This window comes from Anguilla anguilla, chromosome 9 (assembly GCF_013347855.1).
Source record: "Anguilla anguilla isolate fAngAng1 chromosome 9, fAngAng1.pri, whole genome shotgun sequence".
Taxonomy (NCBI): domain Eukaryota; kingdom Metazoa; phylum Chordata; class Actinopteri; order Anguilliformes; family Anguillidae; genus Anguilla; species Anguilla anguilla.
In genome coordinates, this window is record NC_049209.1 from 32,968,652 (window position 1) to 32,982,370 (window position 13,719).

Below are 13,719 nucleotides of genomic sequence, written 5' to 3' on the forward strand. Positions count from 1 at the left end.
GAGTGTGTGAGTGTGTGACTGGGGGTGAGTGTGTGAGTGTGTGACTGGGGGTGAGTGTGTGAGTGTGTGACTGAGGGTCAGTGTGTGAGTGTGTGACTGGGGGTGAGTGTGTGAGTGTGTGACTGTGGATCAGTGTGTGAGTGTGTGACTGGGGTGAGTGTGTGAGTGTGTGATTAGGGGTGAGTGTGTGACTGTGGATCAGTGTGTGAGTGTGTGACTGGGGGTGAGTGTGTGAGTGTGTGATTAGGGGTGAGTGTGTGAGTGTGTGACTGGGGGTGAGTGTGTGAATGTGTGATTAGGGGTGAGTGTGTGACTGTGGATCAGTGTGTGAGTGTGTGACTGGGGGTGAGTGTGTGAGTGTGTGACTGGGGGTGAGTGTGTGAGTGTGTGACTGAGGGTCAGTGTGTGAGTGTGTGACTGGGGGTGAGTGTGTGAGTGTGTGATTAGGGGTGAGGGTGTGAGTATGTGACTGCGAGTGAGTGTATGACTGGGGGTGAGTGTGTGAACGTGTGACTGGGGGTGAGTGTGTGAACGTGTGACTGGGGGTGAGTGTGTGACTGTGGATCAGTGTGTGAGTGTGTGACGGGGTGAGTGTGATTAGGGGTGAGGGTGTGAGTATGTGACTGGGGGTGAGTGTGTGACTGTGGATCAGTGTGTGAGTGTGTGACTGCGAGTGAGTATGTGACTGAGGGTGAGTGTGTGAGTGTGTGACTGCGAGTGAGTATGTGACTGAGGGTGAGTGTGTGAGTGTGTGACTGGGGGTGAGTGTGTGAGTGTGTGACTGCAGGTAAGTGTGTGACCGGGGGTGAGCATATGAGTGTGTGACTGTGTGAGCATGTAAATGAGTGAGGATGTGAGTATCAAGGTGGGTGTGTTTGAGTAAGTTTGTAAGTGTGTGTGCATGGGAGGTTTAGCTTGTGAGTGCTTGTGAAAGTGTGTGACTGTGAGAGTGTGCAAGGGTGTGGACATGCAGGTGTCAGCATTTGAGCTTGTTTAAGAGTGTTTGCATGTGCACATCGTGTAGTGCTTGAATGTTTCTTGTGTGGGGAATCATGCATTGATAAAACTGTGATTACAGATTTTATGATGTTGAACAACAGCCTGTATTATGAAATATATATTGTGATTACCTGGATTATTGTATTTATTCTAAACTGATCCCTATGCTTCAGAATTGTCCTTTTAAATAGGGATGTATCATGTTTATATATAGCATTAATACATGCTTTGTGTCATGCAGAAATATATTTTTGAATGTTATCCGTTTCAGTAAAAGACTAAAGAAGACATGAACGCTCAGATCTCTCAGTTTCTTCCTAATTCCTTCCCTATTTGGCGGTTGAATATTAAACAATGCAGACAAAACCTGATGAAACGGTATGAAAACAGTATTTCCATAAACACATCCCTCAACTAGTTTTCGGGGCTGTTATTGAGGTGGAGGAATTCACCAGGCTGGCCTGGGTGAGACAGGAAGTGAGCGGATTTGGGGAGGGTGATCATTACCAGTGAAACTGAGAAGGGAGCTCTGTGGCATGGGGCTCTCTGACATGCAGGAATTTGCCTGCGCTGTGAAGTCTTGAGAGGGAGAGAGAGAGAGAAGGGGGAGAGGGAGACAGACAGAGAGAGAGAGAGAAAGCGAGAGAGAGAATTATCCTTGATAATTATAGGATGCATGACTTGCTGTAACATGCATTTTAATAATTGTCAAATAAACTAAACTAAAAGGGGGAGAGGGAGACAGAGAGAGAGAGAGAGCGGGGAGGGAGAGAGAGAAGGGGGAGAGGGAGACCAAGAGAGAGCAGGGAGAGAGAGAGAGAAGGGGGAGAGCTGACTGTCTCTGGTTGCATCATGACTGTAAGCACATTGTCTGTCAGAGCTGGGACAGAGGCACCAGGGTTTACAGTCCGGTGGCACTGAGGGGCAGAACATAGCAGCCAGCACTGTGCCTTTCACATACAGGTGGGGAGCCCAGAGGCCCAGCACTGCAGCCAGGTAAGACCACTGCACGCATCTTGTTTACAGTAAAGACAATTACAGGCAATAATAATAATAATAATAATGATAATAATGATAATAATAATAATTATTATTATATTATTATTGTTGTTGTTCTTGTTGTTAGTAGTATTTATATTACTGTTATTATTAGTAGTAGTAGTATTTGTTATTTTTTATATCCATATTTTGAAAAATGTTACACATTAATTTTTAAATACCTTTGACTGTGTTTTGATTGCCTGGTGTTTGGGGTGGATGGACAAAGCAACCTTGCTCATTTTTAATCATATTTGTGAATGTATCAATCTCAAAGCAATGTGCTCCCCTTGTGGTATATGGAGTTCTGCTTTGTGAGTGATGTGCAGACCTTGATAGTGTTCACTCCATCTCACACAACTGAGCGAATGGCGGCCGTATCTTTGGGGGATTGAAATTTGCATTTATTCATTTATTTTGACTTACAATCTCATTGCTACGATTCACTAACTGAGGAGACCTATGTTGGGAGCCAAAGCAGGCGGTTCTGTTTATTAGGAAAAAATTCACAAGGTTTGCGCGGGTCTTCTGAAATGACTTTGAGTGATTAACGCAGGTAATGGTTTGTGGTATAATTGATTAAAGAATATTTTTAAAACTCTGTCACACAAAGTGAAAACAACATATCAATGGCTATGAAAGGCAAATGAGAACAGGAAAGACAAAAAATAAATGCAGTCAAGATAAAAAAAGATTGCTTTGTTGTTGAATGGTATGAGTCAGAAATCCTAGTGTGCTCAGATGTCCGTTGACTCATCACTCTTTTTTTAACAGAGTAAAACTCCCTGTGATAATTTTTCCTTCAGCTCTATGCTGTCTCCTTTAAACTTCTTAGTTGAAATTAAATTCAGAAGAGCTTATTAATTACATACAGTGTCCAGTCATGCAGTGGGGGATGGGGGACTGCAAAATAATCTCACACACTGCCATAACCAGTGCCAATAAGTACAGAAAACACACACACACACACACACACATGCACACACACAGGAGCGCATATATGCACATCCACCCAGCCCCCCACACACACACACACACACACATCATTAGGTGTGAGTGTGACATAATAGGTGAAGAACAGAAATGACTCATTGCTGGACCCTTCAGCAACAAAGACAGCTACATCCCTGCAGTGTGGAACACTAACTTTCACAGTGCAATGACACGGTTACTATGCAACACTGAAAGCCTTGATGCTGATGCAGTGTTCTAGAACATTGGACACTGGGGAAACTGAACCAGCTTCACTGTATTTATTCACTTAAGAGTCATATAGAGCACAAGCTCACACTGAGGTTTCAGCAGTTGATACAAGAGAACGTAGGCAAGCACAAACTCTCCTACAACACCCCCCCCCCCCCCACCCCAAACAATTTGTCGACCTGTGTGGCTACAAGGCTGATCGATGTCGAATCATGATGTGACCACTTTTCTACCTATAATAGACAAATGTTTGTACTCATCGAATTATCAACTTCAAAAATAAAAACTTTCATTTCAGCCCAACTAATTGATATGTCATAACGACTTCCATGACTGACGTCTATCTGACGTCAAAATGTTTGGTGGGTAATTTTCACTCTGCAGCCCACAAGCTGGCAAAGACATGAGTCAAAGGACACTTCAGCAAGCAGGCCACAGATGCCCAAATGACCTGCAGGGGGTTGCTAGAGAGCAATGAGACACAGATCCCAGCTGACTGCAGCCCTGGAGACGCTTCCGCCCACTATGTGTCACCCTGTGGGGCTACTGGCCCCAGTCAGCCCTGGAGACGCTTCTGCCCACTACGTGTCACCCTGTGGGGCTACTGACCCCAGTCAGCACTGGAGACGCTTCCGGCCACTATGTGTCACCCTGTGGGGCTACTGACCCCAGTCAGCACTGGAGACGCTTCCGCCCACTATGTGTCACCCTGTGGGGCTACTGGCCCCAGTCAGCCCTGGAGACGCTTCTGCCCACTACGTGTCACCCTGTGGGGCTACTGACCCCAGTCAGCACTGGAGACGCTTCCGGCCACTATGTGTCACCCTGTGGGGCTACAGGCCCCAGTCAGCCCTGGAGACGCTTCCGCCCACTACATGTCACCCTGTGGGGCTACTGGCCACAGTCAGCACTGGAGACGCTTCCGCCCACTATGTGTCACCCTGTGGGGCTACTTGCCACAGTCAGCACTGGAGACGCTTCCGCCCACTATGTGTCACCCTGTGGGGCTACTGGCCACAGTCAGCACTGGCACGGTCCTGATTTGTTCCCAGACAGCGGAGCCCATTCACACACCAGAACACTGCCTAAACAGGAAGAGCCACCCGCCAAACCTCACAGTTTCTCTGTCTGTCATCGATACGACGCCTTTAAGAGTAAACAGAAAGTCACGGAATGGAACAGAATTTTGAACTGGCCTTTTCAGGATGTAGCCCGGCAGTTGTGTTCATAGAGAATTTTTAGTTTGCGACTATGTTAATTTAAAAAATGCTGGCAGCCCTGCAGGGATGGCGTACAATTGGCATCGCGTCACCCAAGGATTCAGTCGGCGTGGATAGTAGTGTTCATTGCTCGAGTGACCCGATAACCATTCAGGCACCCGTGGTTCGCTCTCTGTGCATGCGTAGGATTGGGTCTCCTTCACCCCTGCTATACGCATGAGCAGCTTATGATTTGCATATAGGAATACACCGCACCAATACTGATAGTAATTCAACCCTAATTATCACTACTCTATAATTACACTTGATTTTAATAGAGTACCAGCTCCAGTCTTATCTCACTGTCCCAGAATACTTCACTGTATGTCCAGTTAACCAGCCACCAATAGATGGGTTTATTAAATGCAGTGAATGTATGGGTTAACTGACACACTTCATTCATCTGGTAGAAGTTAGAGGGAAAAGGAGGTGGCCATGAAAGTAAGATGTGGATCATCACAGGCTAACAGGCTCATGTGACACATGCTATTGTTTTTTCTTTGTCCGGAGAGGTTGCTGTTGCCAGTGTTTCTACATCTCCAAGCTGTGGTTCAGTGTATTGGAACACGGCTGCAAATTCAAGATTCCAGATATGGAGACGGGGTCAGATAAGGTCAGCAAAAAAATGTACCTCTAAAGAGAGACTAAAGTAGTGTATTTTTAATAAGCAGTGGGTGTCATTATTTTATACATTTTTAGCTAATGAAAAAAAAACAGGCATGTGAATTAAAATAATTTGGCCATTACATTGAAAGAGATATACATTCATTGTATTTCATTTAGGATGAAACCTAAAATTCAATAATGCTACTTTAAGAATATGTTTAAGACAGAGCATGAATGAATGCAGTTTCTGAGATCTTTTGATCTGTACACCATTGGAAAAAAAATGTATTATGTATTTTGTATTTGCAAAAAGAAATATTAAGTATGCTCTTATAACCTATAAGATATGTGATGTTCCAATTGGCAATTCCACTTTAATTAACCTGTATACCTGTGGTGATGTTTTACAGTTTGGGCATCCTTTGTAACGTTGTCATCTGCATATGACATAATTTCACTGATGAACACAGTCTTTACTTTCATCCTAACTGAAAAATGTTCATGGCTAAACTTTCGGGCATGGCTACCTAGATTTTATCAGCATAGAGAGCTCAGTTCCTCTTTAGTAATGGCCTTCGGAATTGTGTGAGCATGGGATTCTGACTTTGTGGTCAGACTGAAGGACATCACCAGTGATGTCAGAACATCACCATGGTGATTCCCAGCTCAGTATGGCAGTGATGTCAGTTTTGATTAAGCTAACCCCTCTTGTGTTTATACCTCAGTGCCCCTCCCTCTCCCCTCAGAAGAAAGTGGTGAAAAACAGGTCCATGTCAACTGGGGAAATCCAGCAAGCCAAAAAGGTACCAAAACATCTGTCTCTCACAAAAATGCCCCTGTATGGTCAGATAAACCCCATCTTCACAAATTTCAAACATGACATTTTGAACATTTTAATATGAACTTTCAGTGCAGTAAAATCCTGCATATCCTACTCTGATTATCCAATGGCATTTGGCTATTACTGATTGCAAAGCTTGCCGTTATCTGTCTTTTCAGATGACACACCTCCAATTCCAACAGAACTTGATGTGTGGAATTATAGTGACTTCATATTTATCACTGGGTGACCAGTACCCCCTAGTGTTGTGCTTTGAAATAGCACAAGGATGAGATATATCCCAGCTTGCAGGAGCTTTTGAATTCATTGTTAAGAATATTGATTAGTCAGCTAATTGATTAATTTATTAACCAATTTCACGTTCTAGGCCTTCCACACACCTCAGACGTCTCTTCCTGTGAAGTCAGACATGGAGAGCCTGAAGGTATGTGCATCTGGCATATTTTTACCTGAGGGGGCCTGTGTGAATGTTCCTTCCCTGTCTGCATGATCTGGCTCCAGATCCGCCGTTCTAAGCTGTGCGAGGAGACTCGGTGTTGAAAGCCCATCTGAATTCGAAGCAGCTCTCTTTTCACTTTCGTTCATTTTTGCCATTTGCGTTCATTAATTTTCGGTTTTGTGGCACAGCTTAAGAACCAGAGATTTCTAAGCCATATGAAGGCTCCAAATTCCCTAAATTTGTGAGCGAATAGAGTCATAGATTAACCAGTTCAACATAGTGATACCTCCAGTCACCGTACAGGCTTTTTTGTATTGTAACAGTTTAAAACGGCACTTAGAGCAGCAGGTGAAGGTCGGAATCGTGCTCAAGAAACAGGATTTGGAGATCACAAGTTACTGTGGTGTATCAATGTATAAATGTCAATATAAAATCCACACTACATGTTTTCTTGCACAGTGTCATCTGTAATACAAATTAAAAGCAGAAGAATGCAGAATAATGTAAATTCTACACTAATCTTATTGGTGATTCTAATATGCTGATTTCCAGAGGTGAAGAGTCTAAGGGTCAAAGTAAAAGTCCTGTCATGTGTTTCTTCCACTCGTGAACTCAGCCAGATAATTTCAGTATTTAGTTGAAGTTTAGTTTCACTCCTGGCTGAAGAATTGTTCTAATTAGCAAAAATCCAGGTGATTGTAACAAAAATGGCAGGAAGGATTTTTACTTCCTGATCCTGGATTTTCCACCTCTGCTAATTTTCCAGGAAACTCCAGTGGGCTCAGACACACCGTCCTCATTCTCTGAGGAGCTGAAATGAAGCATACGGGCTGAATCTGTGCCAGGTTCCCCAGTCTGACAAGAGTTCCTAGGCTTTCTGCTGGTGGAGGAGTATGTGGGAGGATCTCCAGGTGGATATTGGAATTTCAATATATGATTATGGTCGGCGTCTTTTATGTTTGTGTTTAATTAAAAGGAAAATGTGTTCGTTCAGAAGAGGTTTCCCATACACTAACCTTCACTTGAGCAGAATTCCTTTCCCTTTTTGTTTCACAGTTCAGCTGTAAAGTTTACCCATTGTTTTTTTTCTGAGATAGGGGTGCCACTCTTGAAGACTAAACCAAAAAAGCTGATTTAATATTAAGCAAACAATTGACATGATTGGGCACTCTTATTTATACAAGGCATTTAGTCTTGCTCTAAGCCCAGGATTGTCTTTCACTCACTTTTACTCACCTAGTTCCTCCCTGCCTGTAACCGTTACTAAATGATAATAACTTCAATATTACTAAACACTTTTTGATTGGCTGAACCTGCAACCAATGGGAGACATTCCTCAACTCATTCTGTCACAATTGCAACCAACAGACATTCAGAAGCATTCATGAACACACAAAAAGAAGCACACACAACAGCAAAGACTGTCCTAATTTGAACTGAACGTAAACAAGTTGTAATGTAATCTCACAGGAAATAGATACCTAATCTCTCTGTGTCTCTCTACTTCTCAGTGAATGTTATATTTAATTGTAAAAGAGACAGGTAATTAATTATGATTCCTGAGCATCAGAGGGCGGAGGATCTGGGGTTATGGATCCCTCAAAGAAATCGTTGATTATGTAATGATCAATGTTACGCCGCACCGGCCAATATCAGATTGTCTACAGAGCACTAAATGGCATACTGTAACAATCAATATCACAATACACAGTAACCTAATGCCCCTCTGTATCAGATTTGTCAACAGACAGGCACTAGGATTTTAATGAATTTATTTGGTGTTCGATGTTTTTAAAATCATCATAAAGAATGCTTACAAACACAAACTAAAAATTTGAATGTCACTGTGCTCAAACTTTTCTCTTGTTTCCTCATTTCTGAAAACAATGATAAGTGCTATGTTCCTGAATGTGTTGATTATTCTTGATTCTTGATTACTTATGTTTGAGGGGGTAAATATTGTTTTATGTTCTGGGATATTTGCTTGCAGTAATATTTAGCTGTGATAAAAAAATATTTTTTTGATTTTCTCTCTGGTGCCTGTGTGAACTCTATCCATCCACAGCATGGCTTAAAATTCTTGGAAACCCATGGGCATGTTAAATCATGGAAAAGGTGCGGTTTGGATGGTTATAAATTGCCTGAATTCACAGTCTCATGTCCCTAAGTCTACTGAATCACTATTTAGGGCCCGTCTTCATTTTTGTCCCCATTTATGCAAGTGGAAGCAGCACGGCTCCCCCTGCTGTTAACACTGCACTACTGCAAGAAATAACATTGCTCAGCCTGGTACATTTCAGCTTAACAGCAGACAAAAGCCACACGAAACAACCGAGCGGAGAAGCTTGCCACTTTAGATAAGGAGACGTAATGCCTTAGCAGCCAGAGGGAGTTAATCTTTTCTTTTGTAATTAGAGATAAAGTCCTCACCCACGCACCCCCGCCCCCCTCACCCATACCACCACAAAAGTTGGCCAGACAACTGTTATACTTTGAGTCAGTCAATCTCGGGAATTTAATGGTTCACCATCCCTCCTGATATATTGAGGCTTGAGTGGATTTTCCTCAGCCTGAAACCACAGCCACCCACCTGGAGGGGATTGGGGGCATGTTTTGACTCGGATCCAACGCATGATCCCCTGTGTTTTGGGATAGTGCCCTGGGGGTGAGGTATATATAAATACAATGAGACTGGCCAGCTGTACAGCACATGATAATAGTTCCTCATCCCTCACTGTGTGTGTGTATGCGTGTGTGTGTGTGTGGGTGTGTATGTCTGCCTGTGTGTGTGTGCGTGTGCGCGTGTGTGTGTGCGTATGTGTGCCTGAGTGTGTGTGTGTGTTAATGCACGCCCGTGTCTATGCTTGTGTGCTGTGTGTGTACATACAGGTGTGTGCAAGTAAATGAGCATGTTTGTATGTGAGTGTGTGTATGTGTGTGCATGTCTATACTTGTGTGCATGGAAGTGTGCATGTGTGTGTGTGTGTGAGAGAGAGAGAGAGAGAGTGACTATGAGCAATAATGTGCCAGCTGACCTCGCAGGGTCCAGAGACTCTTAAGTGTTCTGCTTCATTTCACATACCCGCCACGCTGCAGAACCTCTCCTCAAAATGACTGTCATTCCAACGAGGTGAGAGCAAATAGAATAACACTTACTGGTGAGGTCATTATTCTTGAATCAGATTTTAAAATATCTGCAGAAAAAAAGAACACAAATACGGGAGACAGCAACATGAAAAAGTAGATAATGAGAACTATAAGACAGCAAAGAAAAACGTTGCACATGCAGTAATGTCAACAAAAGCATCTGCAGCACCCTACTGTAAGACTACTCACTGAAGCCTGAAACACTAGCACATCAACCATGCCTAGCAGATAAACCATGCCTGCCACCCAGATAGTTTTAAGTCAACTTATCATTAGGATAATGCAGGTTATATGCATTGGCGACAACTCGTCACTGATAGGCATAGCACTCAGTTATAGAATAGCAGCTGGGAGTGCGTGATCAAAGAATTATTTCAAATGAAGAGACTTGATTAACAGTACAACAGACTTCCCTGGCCAGGCCAAATACTGATCAAATCACACTATTTTGAATAGACATTTCTATTACCAGCTTCAGAAAACAATGTATGAAAAAAAAGTTTATTTAAAGACATTCAGTCCGGGGTTCAGGCTAACTAACTGAATTCAGAATACGTTTCACGTATTTCTGACGACTGCCATTCCTGCCGATAAACATAATTTTTCATCAGCTTCGAGAGACCTTCCTTTTGTGCTTCTTACACTACCGTCATTAAGAAATGCAGCAATGTGACAAGCAAACGGCCACATTTCAACACGTGCGGGGAAAGTTGTGTTCCATGGACATATCAAAGGTATATTTTGGCAAGAAATTACTAACAACTAAAAGTGGGCACGGGTAAGAGTACTGCAAAGCCACCCTTCCACACCATATAATACGAAGAGACGGATTCAAGTTACTTCAGCTTCAAAACAAGGAGAGGAATATAACACGTAAATGTAAAACAATGTGAAATCAAGTTATTTAAATCAGTATGACTGACAACACTAAATCTGTGGAGATGAATGAAAACACAATGAGGAGTAGACAAATTAGAGTTTAACTGGAAACCTACAGCGAACCTGTCTTGGAAATCGAGAAGAGCAACTTAACATTAGTGAAAAGATTTAAGAACAATTGTATTGTTAAAGTCAATATGACAATATTGCCCCAAAAACCTGCCGTGACCCGGATTCGAACCGGGGTTGCTGCGGCCACAACGCAGAGTACTAACCACTATACGATCACGGCATGCCAGCAGTGGGTGCACATGAGCCAGCAGTTTCCTCCGCATCCCTCCTTGTGATGGTTCCTGATCTCCCAGCATGAGGGGTGATTTGAAATGTTATGAACAAACAGTACCTCCAAAACAAAGCAACCCGCTGAATTTTCACACTTGTCATGAAAGCTATATTCCAACCAAATGTCAAGAGACTATTTGAAGTTATAAATCTGCATGTGAATACCAATTACACAAGCTAAGAAGAAACCATTCAACCATCATACTAAGTGTACCAATAGCAGGCCAGCATGGTTAGAACTAGGCATTCACACCCGATCCTACTAATTACCAGCTCAAAGAGATCACTTGCTGTTGAATGAGGTGTGATTTTTTTGGCTTGGATTGAAAACCTACAAGCCAGCAGATCTCCAGGAACAGGTTTGGGTACAACTATCCTAACTGTTTTTGAAATGTGTGACCCATTCCTTTGAGTAGAGCAGCCCAGCTCTGTTGTTGGAAATCTACTATCCTGAAGGTTTCCACTCAAACCCAAGGAACTCTCACCTCATTCGACAGCAAACAACCTCATTCACCTGCTAATTAGCACAGCCAGGTGTGCCAAATTACAGTTGAATTGAAAACCTACAGGAGGGTAGATCTCCAGAAACAGGGATGGGCAGCCCCGCCTTTGAGCAAAGGCAGCAGTTCATTCCTCCAGGCTTTCCGAGTTCAAAATTCACATTCCCATACCGGGAGTCGAACCCGGGCCGCCTGGGTGAAAACCAGGAATCCTAACCGCTAGACCATATGGGAAAGCTGCACCATGCATGTCTTGGAAAACAAGAAGATCAACATAACAGCAGTGAAAGAATTTAAGTCAATGAGACAGGAAAATCAAACAAAACTTAACTGTAAGAGGTTAGTTTTGCCCCCAAAAACCTGCCGTGACCCGGATTCGAACCGGGGTTGCTGCGGCCACAACGCAGAGTACTAACCACTATACGATCACGGCATGCCAGCAGTGGGTGCACATGAGCCAGCGGTTTCCTCCGCATCCCTCCTTGTGATGGTTCCTGATCTCACAGCATGAGGGGTGATTTGAAATGTTATGAACAAACAGTACCTCCAAAACAAAGCAACCCGCTGAATTTTCACACTTGTCATGAAAGCTATATTCCAACCAAATGTCAAGAGACTATTTGAAGTTATAAATCTGCATGTGAATACCAATTACACAAGCTAAGAAGAAACCATTCAACCATCATACTAAGTGTACCAATAGCAGGCCAGCATGGTTAGAACTAGGCATTCACACCCGATCCTACTAATTACCAGCTCAAAGAGATCACTTGCTGTTGAATGAGGTGTGATTTTTTTGGCTTGGATTGAAAACCTACAAGCCAGCAGATCTCCAGGAACAGGTTTGGGTACAACTATCCTAACTGTTTTTGAAATGCGTGACCCATTCCTTTGAGTAGAGCAGCCCAGCTCTGTTGTTGGAAATCTACCATCCTGAAGGTTTCCACTCAAACCCAAAGAACTCTCACCTCATTTGACAGCAAACAACCTCATTCACCTGCTAATTAGCACAGCCAGGTGTGCCAAATTACAGTTGAATTGAAAACCTACAGGAGGGTAGATCTCCAGAAACAGGGATGGGCAGCCCCGCCTTTGAGCAAAGGCAGCAGTTCATTCCTCCAGGCTTTCCGAGTTCAAAATTCACATTCCCATACCGGGAGTCGAACCCGGGCCGCCTGGGTGAAAACCAGGAATCCTAACCGCTAGACCATATGGGAAAGCTGCACCATGCATGTCTTGGAAAACAAGAAGATCAACATAACAGCAGTGAAAGAATTTAAGTCAATGAGACAGGAAAATCAAACAAAACTTAACTGTAAGAGGTTAGTTTTGCCCCCAAAAACCTGCCGTGACCCGGATTCGAACCGGGGTTGCTGCGGCCACAACGCAGAGTACTAACCACTATACGATCACGGCATGCCAGCAGTGGGTGCACATGAGCCAGCGGTTTCCTCCGCATCCCTCCTTGTGATGGTTCCTGATCTCACAGCATGAGGAGTGATTTGAAAATGTTATGAACAAACAGTACCTCCAGAAAAAAGCAACCCGCTGAATTTTCACACTTGTCATGAAAGCTACATTCCAATCAAGTGGCAAGCGACTATTTGAAGTTATAAATCTGCATGTGAATACCAATTACACAAGCTAAGAAGAAACCATTCAACCATCATACTAAGTGTACCAATAGCAGGCCAGCATGGTTAGAACTAGGCATTCACACCCGATCCTACTAATTACCAGCTCAAAGAGATCACTTGCTGTTGAATGAGGTGTGATTTTTCTGGCTTGGATTGAAAACCTACAAGCCAGCAGATCTCCAGGAACAGGTTTGGGTACAACTATCCTAACTGTTTTTGAAATGTGTGACCCATTCCTTTGAGTAGAGCAGCCTAGCTCTGTTGTTGGAAATCTACCATCCTGAAGGTTTCCACTCAAACCCAAAGAACTCTCACCTCATTTGACAGCAAACAACCTCATTCACCTGCTAATTAGCACAGCCAGGTGTGCCAAATTACAGTTGAATTGAAAACCTACAGGAGGGTAGATCTCCAGAAACAGGGATGGGCAGCCCCGCCTTTGAGCAAAGGCAGCAGTTCATTCCTCCAGGCTTTCCGAGTTCAAAATTCACATTCCCATACCGGGAGTCGAACCCGGGCCGCCTGGGTGAAAACCAGGAATCCTAACCGCTAGACCATATGGGAAAGCTGCACCATGCATGTCTTGGAAAACAAGAAGATCAACATTACAGCAGTGAAAGAATTTAAGTCAATGTGACAGGAAAATCAAACAAAACTTAACTGTAAGAGGTTAGTTTTGCCCCCAAAAACCTGCCGTGACCCGGATTCGAACCGGGGTTGCTGCGGCCACAACGCAGAGTACTAACCACTATACGATCACGGCATGCCAGCAGTGGGTGCAGATGAGCCAGCGGTTTCCTCCGCATCCCTCCTTGTGATGGTTCCTGAT

At 43.6% G+C, this 13,719-nt stretch overlaps 1 long non-coding RNA gene and 7 other non-coding genes across 8 annotated transcripts; 1 reads left to right on the plus strand and 7 right to left on the minus strand.

Moving 5' to 3' along the window:
- The first annotated feature begins 705 nt into the window (after window positions 1–705).
- Window positions 706–8,415, plus strand: LOC118235163. Its single transcript, XR_004766795.1, has 5 exons — window positions 706–1,995; window positions 5,012–5,112; window positions 5,831–5,908; window positions 6,314–6,370; window positions 7,152–8,415. It is a non-coding gene; the product is annotated as an uncharacterized LOC118235163 (long non-coding RNA).
- Window positions 8,416–10,631: 2,216 nt separating this feature from the next.
- Window positions 10,632–10,703, minus strand: trnah-gug. Its single transcript has one exon. It is a non-coding gene; the product is annotated as a tRNA-His (tRNA).
- A 712-nt stretch (window positions 10,704–11,415) lies between these two features.
- Window positions 11,416–11,487, minus strand: trnae-uuc. Its single transcript has one exon. It is a non-coding gene; the product is annotated as a tRNA-Glu (tRNA).
- Window positions 11,488–11,614: 127 nt separating this feature from the next.
- Window positions 11,615–11,686, minus strand: trnah-gug. Its single transcript has one exon. It is a non-coding gene; the product is annotated as a tRNA-His (tRNA).
- A 712-nt stretch (window positions 11,687–12,398) lies between these two features.
- trnae-uuc lies at window positions 12,399–12,470 on the minus strand. Its single transcript has one exon. It is a non-coding gene; the product is annotated as a tRNA-Glu (tRNA).
- Window positions 12,471–12,597: 127 nt separating this feature from the next.
- trnah-gug lies at window positions 12,598–12,669 on the minus strand. The gene has a single exon. It is a non-coding gene; the product is annotated as a tRNA-His (tRNA).
- A 713-nt stretch (window positions 12,670–13,382) lies between these two features.
- On the minus strand, window positions 13,383–13,454 carry trnae-uuc. Its single transcript has one exon. It is a non-coding gene; the product is annotated as a tRNA-Glu (tRNA).
- Window positions 13,455–13,581: 127 nt separating this feature from the next.
- trnah-gug lies at window positions 13,582–13,653 on the minus strand. The gene has a single exon. It is a non-coding gene; the product is annotated as a tRNA-His (tRNA).
- Window positions 13,654–13,719: the final 66 nt, after the last annotated feature.